The sequence below is a fragment of the Chrysochloris asiatica genome, unplaced genomic scaffold (genome assembly GCF_000296735.1).
Source record: "Chrysochloris asiatica unplaced genomic scaffold, ChrAsi1.0 scaffold00128, whole genome shotgun sequence".
NCBI lineage: Eukaryota > Metazoa > Chordata > Mammalia > Afrosoricida > Chrysochloridae > Chrysochloris > Chrysochloris asiatica.
This window is the reverse complement of record NW_006408646.1, coordinates 2,858,361-2,873,410: the sequence shown is the minus strand read 5'-3', so window position 1 is coordinate 2,873,410 and position 15,050 is coordinate 2,858,361. Positions and strand designations below refer to the sequence as shown.

Sequence of the window (15,050 nt, the reverse complement as noted above, 5' to 3'; positions counted from 1 at the left end):
AATTCATAGGTTCTGAAACCACAAAACTTTGAACTAGTTTGCTTTTTAAGCTCACAGCTTCTGGGGTCAGATAGATAAAAGGAAAGCTGAGGTGTGTAGCTTTTCCTGGGAGATCTTTGAGAAGTCTCTGCTACTTCGACCCTCAATTTCCTCTTCTATAAAATGGAGTTCAACATGTTTACAGGAGAAGGACTGCAATGAGGATTTTTAACAAAGCTAAAATCCTTACCACTGGACCAACAAACAACATTCTTATCAATGGAGAAAAGACTGAAGTTGTCAAGGACTTTATTCTTCTTGGATCAAGACTCATGGAAGCAGCAATCAAGAAATCAAATGATGTATTGCATTAGGCAAATATGCTGCACAAGACCTTTTAAAAATGTTGAAGAGCAAAGATGTCAGCTTGAGGACTAGGTGTGCCTGACCCAAGCCATGGTATTTTCAATAGCCTCATATGCATGCGAGTCCTGGTATAGCGCTGTGGGTTAATGTGCCAGACTGCAAAACTGTTTAAACTGTAAGGTCAGTGGTTCAAGCTCACCAGTTACTCCTCTGAAATCCCACACAGGGTCGCTTGGGTTGGAATCCACTTAATAACTACAGCAACATAAAGATGTGAAAGCTGGACAGAGAATAAGGAAGACCATAGAGGAATTGATGCATTTGAGTTATGGTGTTGGAGGAGAATATTGAAAATGCCATGAGCTGCCAAAAGAACAAACAGATCTGTGTTGGAAGACTTGCAGCCAGAGTGTTCCTTGGAGGCCAGGATGGTCAAACTACGTCTCTCATGCTTCAGACATATTGTCAAGAGAGACGAGTCACTAGAGAAGGATATCATGTTTGGTAAGGTGGAGGGTCAGAGAAATAGAGGAAGACCCCCAGCAAGATGGAGTGGCAAAGTGGCAGCATCAATGGGCTCAAGCATGGCAACAGTTGTGAGGTTGACCCAGTACCGGGCAGTATTTGTTTCTGCTGTGTATAGGATCACTATGAGTTGATACCGACTGCATGACACCTAACAACAACAACAACAAATGTGCACACGAATATCCTGGGGAAATTGTTCAAATGATCATTTGGATTCAATGGGTTTGGGGCTAGGCAGGCCTGAAATTCTCCACTTCTAACCAGGGCCTCGGAGTCCTAGTATGGCATTGTGGGTTAATGCGCCAGACTGCAAAGCCATTTGAACTGCAAGGTCGGTGGTTCAAACTCACCAGCTGCTCCTTGGAAACCCTATACAGGGTCACTATGGGTTGGAATCTACTTGATGGCACTTCACAACAACAACAACAACCAGCTCCTAGGGGATGCCTGGCAGCTGAGATCACCCCCGATGGGCAGAATTTATAACATGAATAGAATTCCTTAGCCAGGCCTCAGCATGCAGTAAGAGCTCCCTTAAAGTTCTCTCTTTGTTTCCTTCTTCCCTCAGTGTTTTGTTAATATTTGTTGCTGTCCTTGTTCCCCCAAGGACCCTGCCCTATCCATAGTCTTAGTCAGAGAGGCTCTGCTGAACCCTGTCCATCATGGGTAACCCTGCTGGCATTTCAAACACCAGTGACAAAGCTTCTAATATGCAAGTCACCCCAGTGCCACCCAGTATCAGGCAGGTGGTGGAACTGAAGACTAAGACAAGAATGTTACAACTGAGTCAGTGACTGATTACTTTAAGCAGATTGGTATTATTAAAACAAATCTCCCAGAACAAAGGCCTGGAGATCTACTTTGAAAATTAACCAGTTGGGGTTCAGTCCTTGAGGTGTCTGTGATCTGTGGTTTTGGAATCTTGTTGCTTGTTGCTTTGTGTTCACATGTGTGGACATGGTTTCAAATGACTATACCCACCAAGCAACCCAAAGCTACAGGGCTTATCCCACCCAACCTGGACAGGGCTATTCCCAGCAAAGCAGTCAGCCCTATGCACAGCAGAGTTACAGTGGTTACAGCTAGTCATCTGACACATCAGGCTATGGACAGAGCAGCTATGGTTCTTCTCATGGACAGACCAGAGCTGCCATGACACCCAGTCAGCTCCCCAGGGATATGTCTCAGCTGGTGGCTATGGTAGTAGCCAGAGTTCCCAATCATCTTATGGACAACAGTCTTCCTATCTTGGCTATGGCCAGCAGCCAGCTCCCAGCAGTTCCTCGAGAAGCTATGGAAGCAGTTCTCAGAGCAGCAACTACGGGCAGCCCCAAAGTGGGGGCTATAGCCAGCAAATCCAGTACAACGATAGTGGAGGGGGTGGCGGAGGAGCTGGAGATAACTATGGCCAAGATCAGTCCTCCCAGAGGAGGTGATGGTGGTTATAGCAATCAGGACCAGGGTAGCGGAGGCTATAGAGGAGGCCAGTAGGACTGTGGAGGCCGGGGTCGCAGTGGTGGTGGCGGTGGTGGCTATAACAGCAGCAGTGGGGGCTATGAGCCCAGAGGTCATGGAGGCAGCTGTGGAGGCAGAGGTGGTATGGGAGGAAGTGACTTCAATAAATTTGGTGGCTCTCAGGACCAAGGATTATGTCATGACTCTGAACAGGATTATTCAGACAACAACACTACCTTTGTGCAAGGCCTGGACAAGAGTGTTATAACTGAGTCAGTGACTGATTACCTTAAGCAGATTGGTATTATTAAAACAAATAGGAAAACAGGGCAGCCCATGACTAATCTGTATACAGACAGGGAAACTGGCAAGCTGAAGGGAGAGGCAACGGTCTCATTTGATGACCCACCTTCTGCTAAAGCAGCTATTGATTGGTTTGATGGTAAATAATTCTCTGGGAATCCCATCAAGGTCTCCTTTGCTACATGGCAAGCAGACTTTAATTGGGGTGGTGGCCGTGGAGGCCGAGGGGCTATGGAGGTAGTGGCGGTGGTGGCAGCGGCCGAGGTGGAGTCCCCAGTTGATAAGGTGGTGGTGGCCAACGGCAAGCTGGGGAATGGAAGTGCGCTAATCTAATTGTGAGAACATGAACTGTCCTTGAAAGAATGAATGTAACCAGTGTAAGGCCCCAAAACCAGATGGCCCAGGATGGGGACCAGGAGGCTCTCACATGAGGGCTCTCACATGAGGGGTAACTATGGAGATGACTAAAGAGATGGTTAAGGAGGCTACAATCGGGGCGGCTACCGAAGCCAATGTGGGGACCATGGAGGCTTCCGAGGGGGCTGTGGTGATGGGGACAGAGGTAGTTTTGGCCTTGGTAAGACAGACTCCAGGGGTGAGCACAGACAGGACCGCAGGGAGAGACCGTATTAGCCTGACTCCTAGGATCTGGTGCAGGTTCTCCTCTTGTACCCAACATTATCCCTGATTTTTTGTTACTTTTCAACACCACAGGTTTTTGTGTTGGACTATGTAATTGTAGCATACCTCTGGTTCCCATTAAAAACCATCATTTTAGTTAAAAAAAAAAAAAAGAAAAAGAAAATTAACCAGTTGGGCATAGGCAAGAGGAATCCTATGGATCACAACAGAACACTGTCCGATAGAGTGCTGGAAGATGAGCCCCTGAGATTGGAAGGCACTGAAAACATACAGTGGCTGCAGCGCTGCACTGGAACGTACTAAACATGCAGATGGCAGCGCAGGACTGAGCAATGTTTTGTTCTGTGGTGCAGGAGGTTTCCATGAGCTGGAGGCTACCAGAAGGCAACTGACAACAACAGCTCTAACTAGCTCGAACTGGGAAGAAGATGACCTGGAAGGTCAAGAGGGGCCATCTTGGCAGCAAAGCTGATAGGTCTTTTGGATTACATAAACTTCAAATTCAACCTTGTGTGCACTTGACCCTGAGCTGAAATGGCAGGGCCAACTTGTTGGGGGATCCAAAGGGCTCTTCCCGAGACTGTGCAGCTGCTCAGCTTCCATCTGAGCGTCTCCCAACTTGGCCAACAAAATCCTTCTGCCCTTGTGCATTTTCCAGCGGTGGTTCCAAGAAGGAGTGCCAATGAGCCCCAATACCCAATGGCCCAGCACAGCCAACCTCGGTGATATCAGGAGATTCTTTTTGATATCCAACCTCAAGAATGTCTTCTTCAGTTTCAACCACTGTGGAAATAATGTGGTGATTTCTCAACAAGGAAAACATAGACTCACCATGGTGATGGTGGTATGCTGTGGAGTCGATTCTGACTCATAGCAACCCTGTCTGTATAGGGTTTCTAAGGCTATATATCTTTATGGGAGCAGAAAGTCTCATCTTTCTCCCTCAGAGGGACTAGTGGATTTGAACTGCTGATCTGGAGGTTAGCAACACAATGCGTAACCACTATGCTACCAGGGCTCCTTTAGACTCACCCAGAAATCCCACTTCTAGGCATATCTGCTTCTGAAAAGATTACAACCAAGAAAACCCTATGGAGTGACCAGTTCTACTCTGTAACACATAGTGTCATCATGAGTCAGAATCGACTTAATGGCACAAGGCAACAAGAACAAGCACCTAAGGTTGGTTAGGGTGGTCCAGGCTGGCTTTGATTGGACTTGGTTCCAGAGCTACTCAACTTTTCTCCCATCAGCCTTAAACCAGTGGCTGTGGCTGTGGCTGTGTGCCGTGGAGTCAGTTCTGACTCATAGCGACCCTGTACAGGGTTACCGAAGCTATAAATCTTTACAGGAGCAGAACGCCTCATCTTTCTCCCGTGGAACAGCTGGTAGTTTCAAACTGCTGACCTTGTGGTTCGCAGCCCGATTCATAACCACTGCACTACCAGAGCTGCATTAAACCAGTAACTACCAGTAAAAAACAGACTCACAAGACAGCAGCTGTCGAGTTGTCCTGTATCACAATGGTTGACAGTCCATGGTCAAGCCCAAAGTCAACAAGTAGGTATAGATATAGATCACCACTACTATAGAGGAGACACATCTTGGGGCTAGTACTCAATACTGCATAGCTGATGAGAGGAATGTGAGTGAGATTATGAACCCAATGACTGATGGAAGATTTGTCACTTCAGCTGCTACACCAGAAGTTTGCCTAACTCTTCAGAGTGTCAAGTCAGTATAAACAGCTTTGGTAGGATCCATGTAAGACTTTGTTTTTTAAGTTTTTATTGTGAATTGAGTGATAGCTTACCTGGGAGAATATCAGTTTCACATTCATTGTTTCATTGCAGTGATTACAATCCCCTCCATGCATCATCATTCAACAGTATTTGCTTCTTTTCCCGTTGTTGTTGTTGTTGTTTTTGGATGTGCACAAAAACACTCAGGAATATATAATTGTTTAAACAACCAAAGAGCACATTCTGCAAGTCTGCCTCTTGGCTGCCAGCACACAGCCTTTCTCTGCCCATGAGTCTAGACTCCTCTCTCTCTTCATATCATCATCTCTACCTCCATCTCTGGTGTCGATATTTCTCTGGATAGGGTCCCATAATCTGCTCATGCTCTTCTCCCTTGATGGTCCTAGGGTCTTCTGTTCCTGAAATGTAAGATTAACTACTCCCCCTTTCTACATCCAGCCATGCATCCATCTACCTCACCGTCAACTCATCCCACCATCCACCCACCCACCTACTCATCCATCCATCAATCTATTTACCCACCCATCCAACAAATACTCATTCCTTCATATGGGTCAGTCTCTGAAGTACAAATACAAACTGGTCTCTGCCCTCTTAGTGCTTAGGGGGAGAGTCTAAGGGGAGAGAGAGTCACCAGATAACCATGCAAATAAATATAAAACTATAATGGTATTAAGTGATGCAGAAGAGGGAAATATGATGTAATGAGGGAAGGGATAGAAAAGGAATTCTGATTTAAGTGGGATCCAAGAGGTGATATTTGTGGCAGGATCAAAGAAATGAACCAGAGCTACATGGGTGAATAGAGAAGGAAAGAGCATCCCAAGGTTGAGTGGTGGGAAGGAATATAGTTTTCTCCAACAGCCAACAAGAGGTGGGACTAGTACAGAGAGCACAAGGGTAATCAGGACCTTGTAGGCTGGTGGGTTTTATCTAAGAGGGAGGAAGAGAGTCCTGCAAGATGAGGATGCCAGGATTCAAGAAGCATCACTGGGTATTGGAAGCATCACTGTGGGGATTTTGAGATGGGAAGAGAGGTGACAGTGTTCCTTGCAGACACTGCATCTGTGATTCTGCTCAGGATAACACCCTCCTCTAAACACCAGGCTTGTGAACCAATTCCTAGACCTCATAGCATGACTTAGTGGAAAGAGTTCGTCTGGAGTTAGAAGGATATGTGATTAAATCCTGGCTTCATCATTCACTCAGTATGACAATGGACACACTGAGCCTCTGTTTTCCCCAACTTACCTAATAAAATGGTGGTCACAACTGGGGGAGAAAAAGCCAACAGCTATTGTGCTTATTACAATGCTCCATTCTCTTGTCAACCCTCTCCTGAAAGGAAGAAGGTATTGGTCTCTGGCCATTCACTGAGCCACCACCTATGGGTGGCATTTTAGTAGAGGGCAGGGGCACTGCATGAAAATCTTTTGTATAATGATGTGAACTAAACATCTGTCTCTGTTCCAGGACTTGGGCCTCTGTGGCTGGATGGTCCATTAGGGTTGAGTGGGCTCCACTAACCTGACAACTGTAGCCAGTGGAGGGGCTGCTATGAAGGTCACACCCACATTAGGTCTCCAGGTAAGATGGTTTCCGTCCTATAATCAAATTCATTAAGGTATTACCATGCATGCTCTTTTATTCAACAAACATGGACTGAGCATTTGCCATGTGACAGATGTTAGATCATATGCTGAGAATGCATAGCACAGTAGAATTCCAACTCCCAAGACACCTTTCAACTAACTTTTAAGGTAAGTTTACAGAACGGTGTGAATAATGCCCTAATCAGTGGAAGGAACAAAGAGGGGTGATTACTACCCTTCCAAGGTAGATAGTCCTAGTGTGGTGCTGTGGGATAAAACACTGGACTGAAATGTCAGTTTGAACCACAAACAGCGGTTCAAACTCACCAGCCACTCCTTGGAAACCCAATACAGGGTCACTATGAGTCGGAACCGACTTGATGGCACTTATCAACAACAACAACAATAACTTAAGGATCAGTAAGAGTGTACCTGGGTAGGAAAACCAGCAACACATTAGCTGCTAAACAAAAGGTTGGAGATTTGAGTTAATCTAGAGACACCACAGAAGACAGGCCCAGCAATCTCCTTTCACTTGTTGAAAACCCAATGGAGAGTATTATGTGTTCATAAAGTGAAATTAAGTTCCGATGCATACCCAATTTTTATAAACCTTGAAAATGTGGTTTTGCTGAGCAAAATAAGTCAGTTACAAAAGCAAATATATGGAACCGAATGGATGGCACTTAACAACAACAACAACAATGGAATCCAAAGATGATTAATGGTTACCAGGGGAGGGAGGACGGAGAAAGGGAGGAGTTTTCTTTGTTGGGGAATATTGAGTATATGTTACTGTTGTTGTCGTTAAGTGTTGTCAAGTCATAGTGACCCTGTATGGGGTTTCCAAGGAACAGCCAGTGAACACTGGGTGTCTGGGAAGGAGAGAGTGAAAATGGTGGCACAAGAGGAAAAATGTAGTCAGTGTCACTGAACTGTAAATGTGGAAGTCGTACTGGTGATGTTTTGGTGTATAATTTTCACCACAATAAAGAAAGAACATTCAAAAGAAAGTAAATAAAACCATATGGAGTCCAGTTCTACTCAAACACACATGGGGCATCCGTGAGTTGGAGTCACTGTCAGCTGCTACTGGTAGGAGTGTACCATATTTATATGCAAGGGAAGAATGAGCAGGCACAGAGGGGAAGTGGTGATGTGGGCAAGGAAAGAGATGCAAGGGCAGGACTCAGGTAGTTCAGTATTGCAGCACTTAGCATCTGCTGAATTCATGTCTTGTGGTTGCTTAGAACCGTCCTGATAATTGTGTGGGAGCCTTGCTTTGGATTTCTCAGCTGTCAACCAATAAATGATCAGTTTCTATACATGTCCTGGTGTTGCACTGGGTTATGCATTGGGCTGCTAACTACAAGATCAGCAGTTCAGATCCACCAGTCACTCCTTGAGAGAAAGACTTAGAAATCCTATACAGACTGGGTCATTATAGTCAAAACTGACTGGGTTGCACATACAACATACGTATGTCCTACTTAAGACCCCAAGCAGGAACAGGTAGCCAAGCCTGCTATTGGCTGCCAGATGTTCCAGAAAATCCTAAACATTTGATTTCAGTCACGTTTCTGCTTTGGACCCTCACGGCATGAAGCAGGAAAATGATCCTGGATTCAGAGCTGGAAGACTTGTTTTCTAGCCCCAGTCCTACGGCTAGCCGTGGTGTGGCCTTGAGTGTACACCTCCCTTCTGGTCTTTGTCCTTGTTTATCTATCTGTATAAAAACATCAGTTGATGTTCACTCATAGCAACCTCCGGGTGCTCCGTAGGGCTTTCAATGACTGCTTTATTTGTTATTTTTGTTGTGTTTTTGTTTTTTAACTTTTCATTGTGAATTGAATGAAGGCTGACAGAGCAAATCAGTTTCCACTCAACAACTCATACACATTTTGTTTCATGTCATTGGTTGCCATCCCCACAATGTAACATCACTCATCCTACTTCCTCCCTGTGTTTACTGATTCCATTCTTCCTTCATTTCTAACCAGTCCTGTCTTCTGAACTTTGTCCTTGACAAATGCTGCCCTTTTGATCTCACATGTCTGATTATTCTAAGGAGTTTGCACCTCTTTAGTGTTATTGTAGCATAGTGGTTACGAATCGGGCTGCAAACCTTAAGGTCAGCGGTTCGAAACTACCAGCCACTGCACGGGAGAAAGATGAGGCTTTCTACTCCCGTAAAGATTTACACCCTCGGAAACCCTGTACAGGGTCGCTATGGGTCGGACCCGACTCAATGGCACTTAACAACAACAACAACAGTGTTATTGTTCACTGTATAGACCTATCTCTTGTTTGCTAGTAAACTGAGTCAGAGGTGGGAGCTTAATTCCAGACCTAAAGGGTGACAAAGGACCATAGTTTCAGGGGTTCCACTAGCCTGGTTTCTTTATGGTTTTGAATTTTGTTCCACATTTTTATTTCACTCCATCCAGGGCCTTCTAATGTTATCCCTTTCAGAACTGATGGTTGTGATAGCTGGGCACCATCTAGTTCTTCTGGTTTCAGGGTTATAGAGGCCAATATTCCCCACATTGTCCATGAGTCCATTACACTCATTGTTTCATGTCATTGGTTGCCATCCCAACATGTCTTTGATTTTCTTCACTCTTCTTTGCTCCAGATGGTGAGATGCCAATAATTGTACCTTAGGTGGCCACTCACAAGCTTTTAAGACTCCTGATTTATTTTTTTAAAGAAGTAGATTGTCATGTGTTTTTTTCCAAGGTGCCTCTTGGTGAACTTGAACCTTCAAACTTTTGGTTTTCAGATGAGCATGTTAACCATGTGCATCACCGGAGACTTCCTAAAACAAGCTACCATCAAATAAACTCTGACTTAAGATGACCCATTTATATCAGGGTACAACTGTGCCCCACAGGGTTTTCAATGACTGAATTTCATTGGCAACCGTTTTTATCACCCCAGGACACCATCTGTACAAAGGCCTCCTCCAAAGACTCTATCTGATCTACCAAGCTGGACTTTCCCTTTTGGAATCTCTTTTCTGATTTCATCCCACTTTTCTTTTCTCAATGAGCAAACAGCATCTCTGGTACATACAATAGGATGTTCCAGACTTGCAATGTATTTTCACAGTGAGAATATCTTGAACTAAAAGGCAAGATCTGGTAATCTGCTCCCTATCCAAGTCATGAATTTTCCCCTCTTCATTCTATAATATATTCATTTGTTTATTATTTGTTTGGTTCCAAATCCCAAAGACTTTCAGTTTAACACATGTGTCTGCAAACTTCCCCAGACACGGTTGCATGTGACATTGACAGAAATAGTTTATGATCAATTCCAAGGGCTCCACTGATCTTTCTTTAATAAGGTGCTGTTGCAGATACCCCGCAAAGCACACGGTTGTTTATGTCAAAAAGCACTCACTGTGAAAACCAGAGCTCCAGTTCGCCTCTCGTCTTTTGACTTGAAAAGGCTGGAGCTCCTTCAGGGAATGTCTTTCAATGGCTTTAAATCTCTAGTGCGGCTGATGTAGCAGAAAGAATTCTCTCTCTAGGGGCCCCTCTTTCAAGGTCTCCAGGTGTGATCTGAGGACCAGACTCTCTGGGGATGCCACCCAGGGATCCGCATTTTTTACAAGTGTCTCATGTGATCTGCTGCCCACTGTAGTATGCAGAGAAGGGAGGGAGGGAGGAAAATCATTGTTCAAGTCCTACCTGCTTGCACACCCCAGTGAGTTAACTTCAGGCTTAAAGATTGTTACGTTTGGGCACATGGCAGCTGGGTTCTGTCTCTAGTGCCACCCATGGGTGGACTGGGTACATGATCTAGGAGGATTTTATATGTTTCTTATCCCTTCCCTGCCTTTCCGTAACAAGTGAGAGCACACACACCCTGCCTAAATTACATGACTCCCAAACATGCCATTTCTCCCTGTCATTCTGTCCATTTTTCTTTTTCTGGAATGTCTTTACTTCTGGTAGGTTTGTCTGTCACCAGACTCTTAGGCATCCCTCAAAACTCAACTTCTAACTTGAATCTCCCCACTTTGCCCCAGTTTAAGCAATTACTGTCTCTTCTTCACACTTCCATAGTTGAACACTCCCCATACGAGTAGCAACACTGAATTGTCAATTATTGAATCCCTTTGTAAGTCTGACACTGTATCCAGCACTTGAGATACTAGAACATTTTCAAGTAAATGAAAACATACCATACTTGTGGAGTCCTGGTGTAGCACTGTAGGATAAGCACTGGACTGTTAACCTCAAGATCAGCAGCTTAAGCCCACCAGCTGCTCCTCGGAAACCCTGCAGAGGGTCACTATGAGTCAGAACCGACTCAACAGCAACACCATACTTATGGGCTTGCACATGCTCTCAGGGCAGGGATGATTACTTCAGTCTGGTAAAACCCACTGCCGTCAAGTTGATTCCAACTCATAGTGACCCAATAGGACAGAGCAGAACTGCTCCTTAGAATTCTGAGTCTGTGAATCTTCATAGGAGTAGACTGCCTCATCTGTCCCCCTCAGGCTGGCAGGTGGGTTTGAACCACCAGCCATCACCAGCTCACCAGTAGTAACAGCCTCACAAAGAGACCATGAGACTCAAAAAAAAAGCAGTTCAGCTGCTCAGAGATGGGGACTGGGCAGGAAAGGGCAGACTCTCTGATTGGCAGCCGCCTCTGTGTTCCTCCATGTGATAACTTGAGCAGAGCTGGGAGCCCAGTAGGACCAGAAGGGAAGGAAGAGTTGCTAATCAAGCAATCTGTCCTTGGTGCAAAGTTGGGGCCCCTAGTCCTGTCTCCATCAGAATGTCAGCCTTCTCAGAATGAAGATGGACGTCCTCCCTCATCCCAGCACATCCCCGATGCAACATACAGATAGAACGAAATATAAGGCTGCAAGTGGCATCTGAGCCACTCATGACGAAACTGCAGTCTATGTAGTCTGGTAAGCTTCCTGGCCTTTTATAAAAACAAGTGCTACGCTGACACCTGACAGGGAAATTGGCCCGGGTTCATCCATGCACTTTGGTGTTCCTGGTTCCACCTTCAAAGGCATAAGATAGCATCCGCAGACCCAACTCTAAATCCTGGCTCAGCTGTGTGACTTCAGGGAACTCACCTACCTTCTCTCAACCTCAGTTTTCTTACCATCAAATGGGAATAACAAAACCTGTCTAGTGTAATTATCGCATGTCTCTGCACTTCTGTTTGTCTTTCCTTTTCTGCTAATCATTAATGTTTTTGTTTTATTACTGGCATTGTTATCATTTTCCTGGTCCTAGGATTCCCACACAATTGGGCTTTCTGTATTCCATCGGATGATGAAAACTCCCTTTATGCTTTTCTTCTTTCTTAGTTTTATATATTTTCTCAAGTGAGATCTCTCTTCTAACATTCATTTCCTTGCCAATCTCCAATTTGATGCATCGTCCTGATCATGCTATATTATGTTTGGCAACATAATGTGATGTGACTCTGGCTGCCGGTGACGGATGGGGTATCCGTCAGCAAATGGAACAGCACCCAATTTTCTAAAGAGCATTGTTACAGAAACAAACAGGATGGCCTTTTAACTTGTATTGATTTATTTCTGAAAAATGAGCCCCTCTCTTACTTTTACAAGTGCTGTAATTAGAGGACAGAATTACCTTTCTGGGGTGAGGGCTCAGTGTGTTCAACATCAGAAGGGGTATAGGAGGAAAGAGGTGCAGAGAATGGGTGGGGTGAAGGAATCTGCAACACCTGACATTCTAAGAGGTCATATCTATGAAATACATAAGAAGTCCTTCCTTTCTTTCTTCCTTCCATCTGTAAATCCATTTATCTGTCATCCATCCATCCATCCATCCATCCATCCATTCATCCATCCATCTGTATATCCATCATCCATCCATACATATACATAAGTACATAGATACATCCATCCATATGTCCCTTCATCCATTTATCCATCTATCTGTATATCCATCCATCATATATTATCCATATATTCATCCACCCATGCACATATCCATCCATTTGTATATCAATGTATATCATTCATTGAAGATGTCAGGACTGAAGTTGTCAAAGATTTTGTTTTACTTGGATCCACAATCAATGCCCATGGAAGCAGCTGTCAAGAAATCAAACTCTATATTGAATTGGGTAATTCTGCCACAAAAGATTTCTTTAGAGTGTTAAAGAACATAGATGTCACTTTGAGGACTAAAGAGTGCCTGACCCAAGGTGCTTTAGTCAATTGCCCGATATATATGCAGAAGCTGAACAATGAATAAGGAAGACTGAAGAAGAACTGATGTATTTGTATTATAGTATTGGTGACACAGATTGGACTGTCAGAAAAATGAACAATTCTGTCTTGGAAGAAGTACAGCCAGGATGCTCATTAGAAGAGAGGAAGGGGAGATTTCTTTTCACATGCTTTGGACGTGCTATCAGGAGGGACCAGTCTATAGAGAAAGACATTATATTTGGTAAAATAGAAGAAGGTTAACACAAAAGAGAAAGTCCATCAATGAGATGGAACTAACACAGTGGCTGCAACAATATACCAATTGTGAGGATGGCGCAGGACCGGGTAATGTTTCTTTTCGTTGTGTGCGAGGTAGGTCACTGTGAGTTAGAACCAACTCATTGGCACCTAACAACCACATATATTCCTCCACCCATCCATCCACTCACCTACCCATTCATCCATCTATACATACATACATAATACACCCATCCATCCATCCATCCATGCATCCATCCATTCACCCATCTACCTATTCACATAGCCTCATCCAACCATCCATCCACCCACCCACCTACCCACTCATCCAACCTTCCATCCAGCCATCCATCTGTCCTTTCATCCATATATAGTTAGCGTAATGTTCAAGAGTAACTTGGGAATGCTGAGGTAGGAACCCTAGTCTTGCTGTGTGTAACCTTGGGAAACTTGAACCACCTCTCTAACACTAGCGTACCTCACCCTTCCATCACTCACATGCTCATTTCACTCTAGCCATACTGACCTCCTTGCTCTTTTTCTTTTGGAATAAGTGCCCTCTGAATGTAAGTGTTAAACATTCATTTTTCTCTCCTCCTGATGCCTTCTTTCTCGAGACATCCTCGTGGTTTCCTCCCTCCTTCCCCTCTGGTCTCTGTTCAGATGTTATCTCCCCAGAGAGGCTTTTTCTGACCACGCTCTCCAAAATAACATCCTTTCAGCATTCTGCATCCCCCAACTTCTGCTTTATTTTTCTCCTTAGTTAGCGGTACTAGCTGGCATGCTATGCTTTTCATTTAAAGTGTCTTCTTAATTAATGTCTGTTCATCCAAGGCTGGGATTTTGTCTGTTTTATTCACTGTTGTGTCCATGTGTCTAGAATAGAGTCCCATATGTAGTAGGCACTTAACAAGTATTCACTAGATGAAACAATCTTAAGTTGATGACTTGGACTTGGATCTGATCTGGGACATGAAGCAGGGATGGAGGGAGAGCTGGTGAAGGGTGGTTCAAAGGTTTCTGCTACAAACAGGGGCTTAGTCCCTCTGGGAGATCTCAGAATTGTTCATCCAAGGACCAGAAGTTGAGAACTGACCCTGGGTTCTTGCACCCCGGAGTCCCTGGGTGGTGCAAACAAGCATTGTAGCTGCTGAACAAAATGTTGGAGGCTAAAACCCACACAGAGGCACCTCAGAAAATAAGCCTGACAAAAGATCCTAGGAGCACATGAGGGTCACCAGCAGTCAGAACTGACCTACAGTTGGAGTTTGCTCTTGGGGATAATAGCCCCCCCCCACCCCCCGATCATGACTAATTTTCAGGCAGAAAGCAAAGACCCATGGCTTTTACTTGAAGTGGACACTGACTCCGTCTGAGTCTGAACTTGCCTAGAACCAGCTGTCCACCACAGTCACAGCGGGAACCTGAGGTGGGCAGCTGTGGATGAGTGTGTGACTCTCTGGGGCTTCTTCTTTGAGGACCCACACCTACAAGATGTGTGAGCTGCCCAGGACCTGCCTTAGCACTGTCCTCACATTCCATGACCTTAATTTCTCCTTCAGTGCAATGAGGCCATTGAACCAGACCTTGGGCTTCCTACAGTTTCAAGTACAAATAATCTTTAAAGAAGTTCAATGTCAAACAATAATAGGAAAAATAAAAAAAGAAAGAAAGAAATGTTCTATTGCTGTAGAGTAGATTCTGTACCCTGTAGAACAGAGAAAAACTGCTTCAGAAGACTTCCAGGGCTGTGTGGTGCTGGCGTGGCACTGTGGCTTAATGCACTGGCCTGCAAGGTCATTTTGAACCACAGGATCGGCGGATCAAGCTCCCCAGCTGCTTCTCAGAAAGCCTATACAGGGTCACTGTGCGTCAGAACCAATTCAATAACACTTAACAACAACAATCTTTACAGAAGCAAACTGTCTCATCTTTCTCTCT

The 15,050-nt window shown here is 44.7% G+C and overlaps 1 pseudogene; it reads left to right on the top strand.

Annotated features, from left to right (window-relative positions):
- The first annotated feature begins 1,830 nt into the window (after nucleotides 1-1,830).
- LOC102818802 lies at nucleotides 1,831-3,264 on the top strand (annotated as a pseudogene).
- Nucleotides 3,265-15,050: the final 11,786 nt, after the last annotated feature.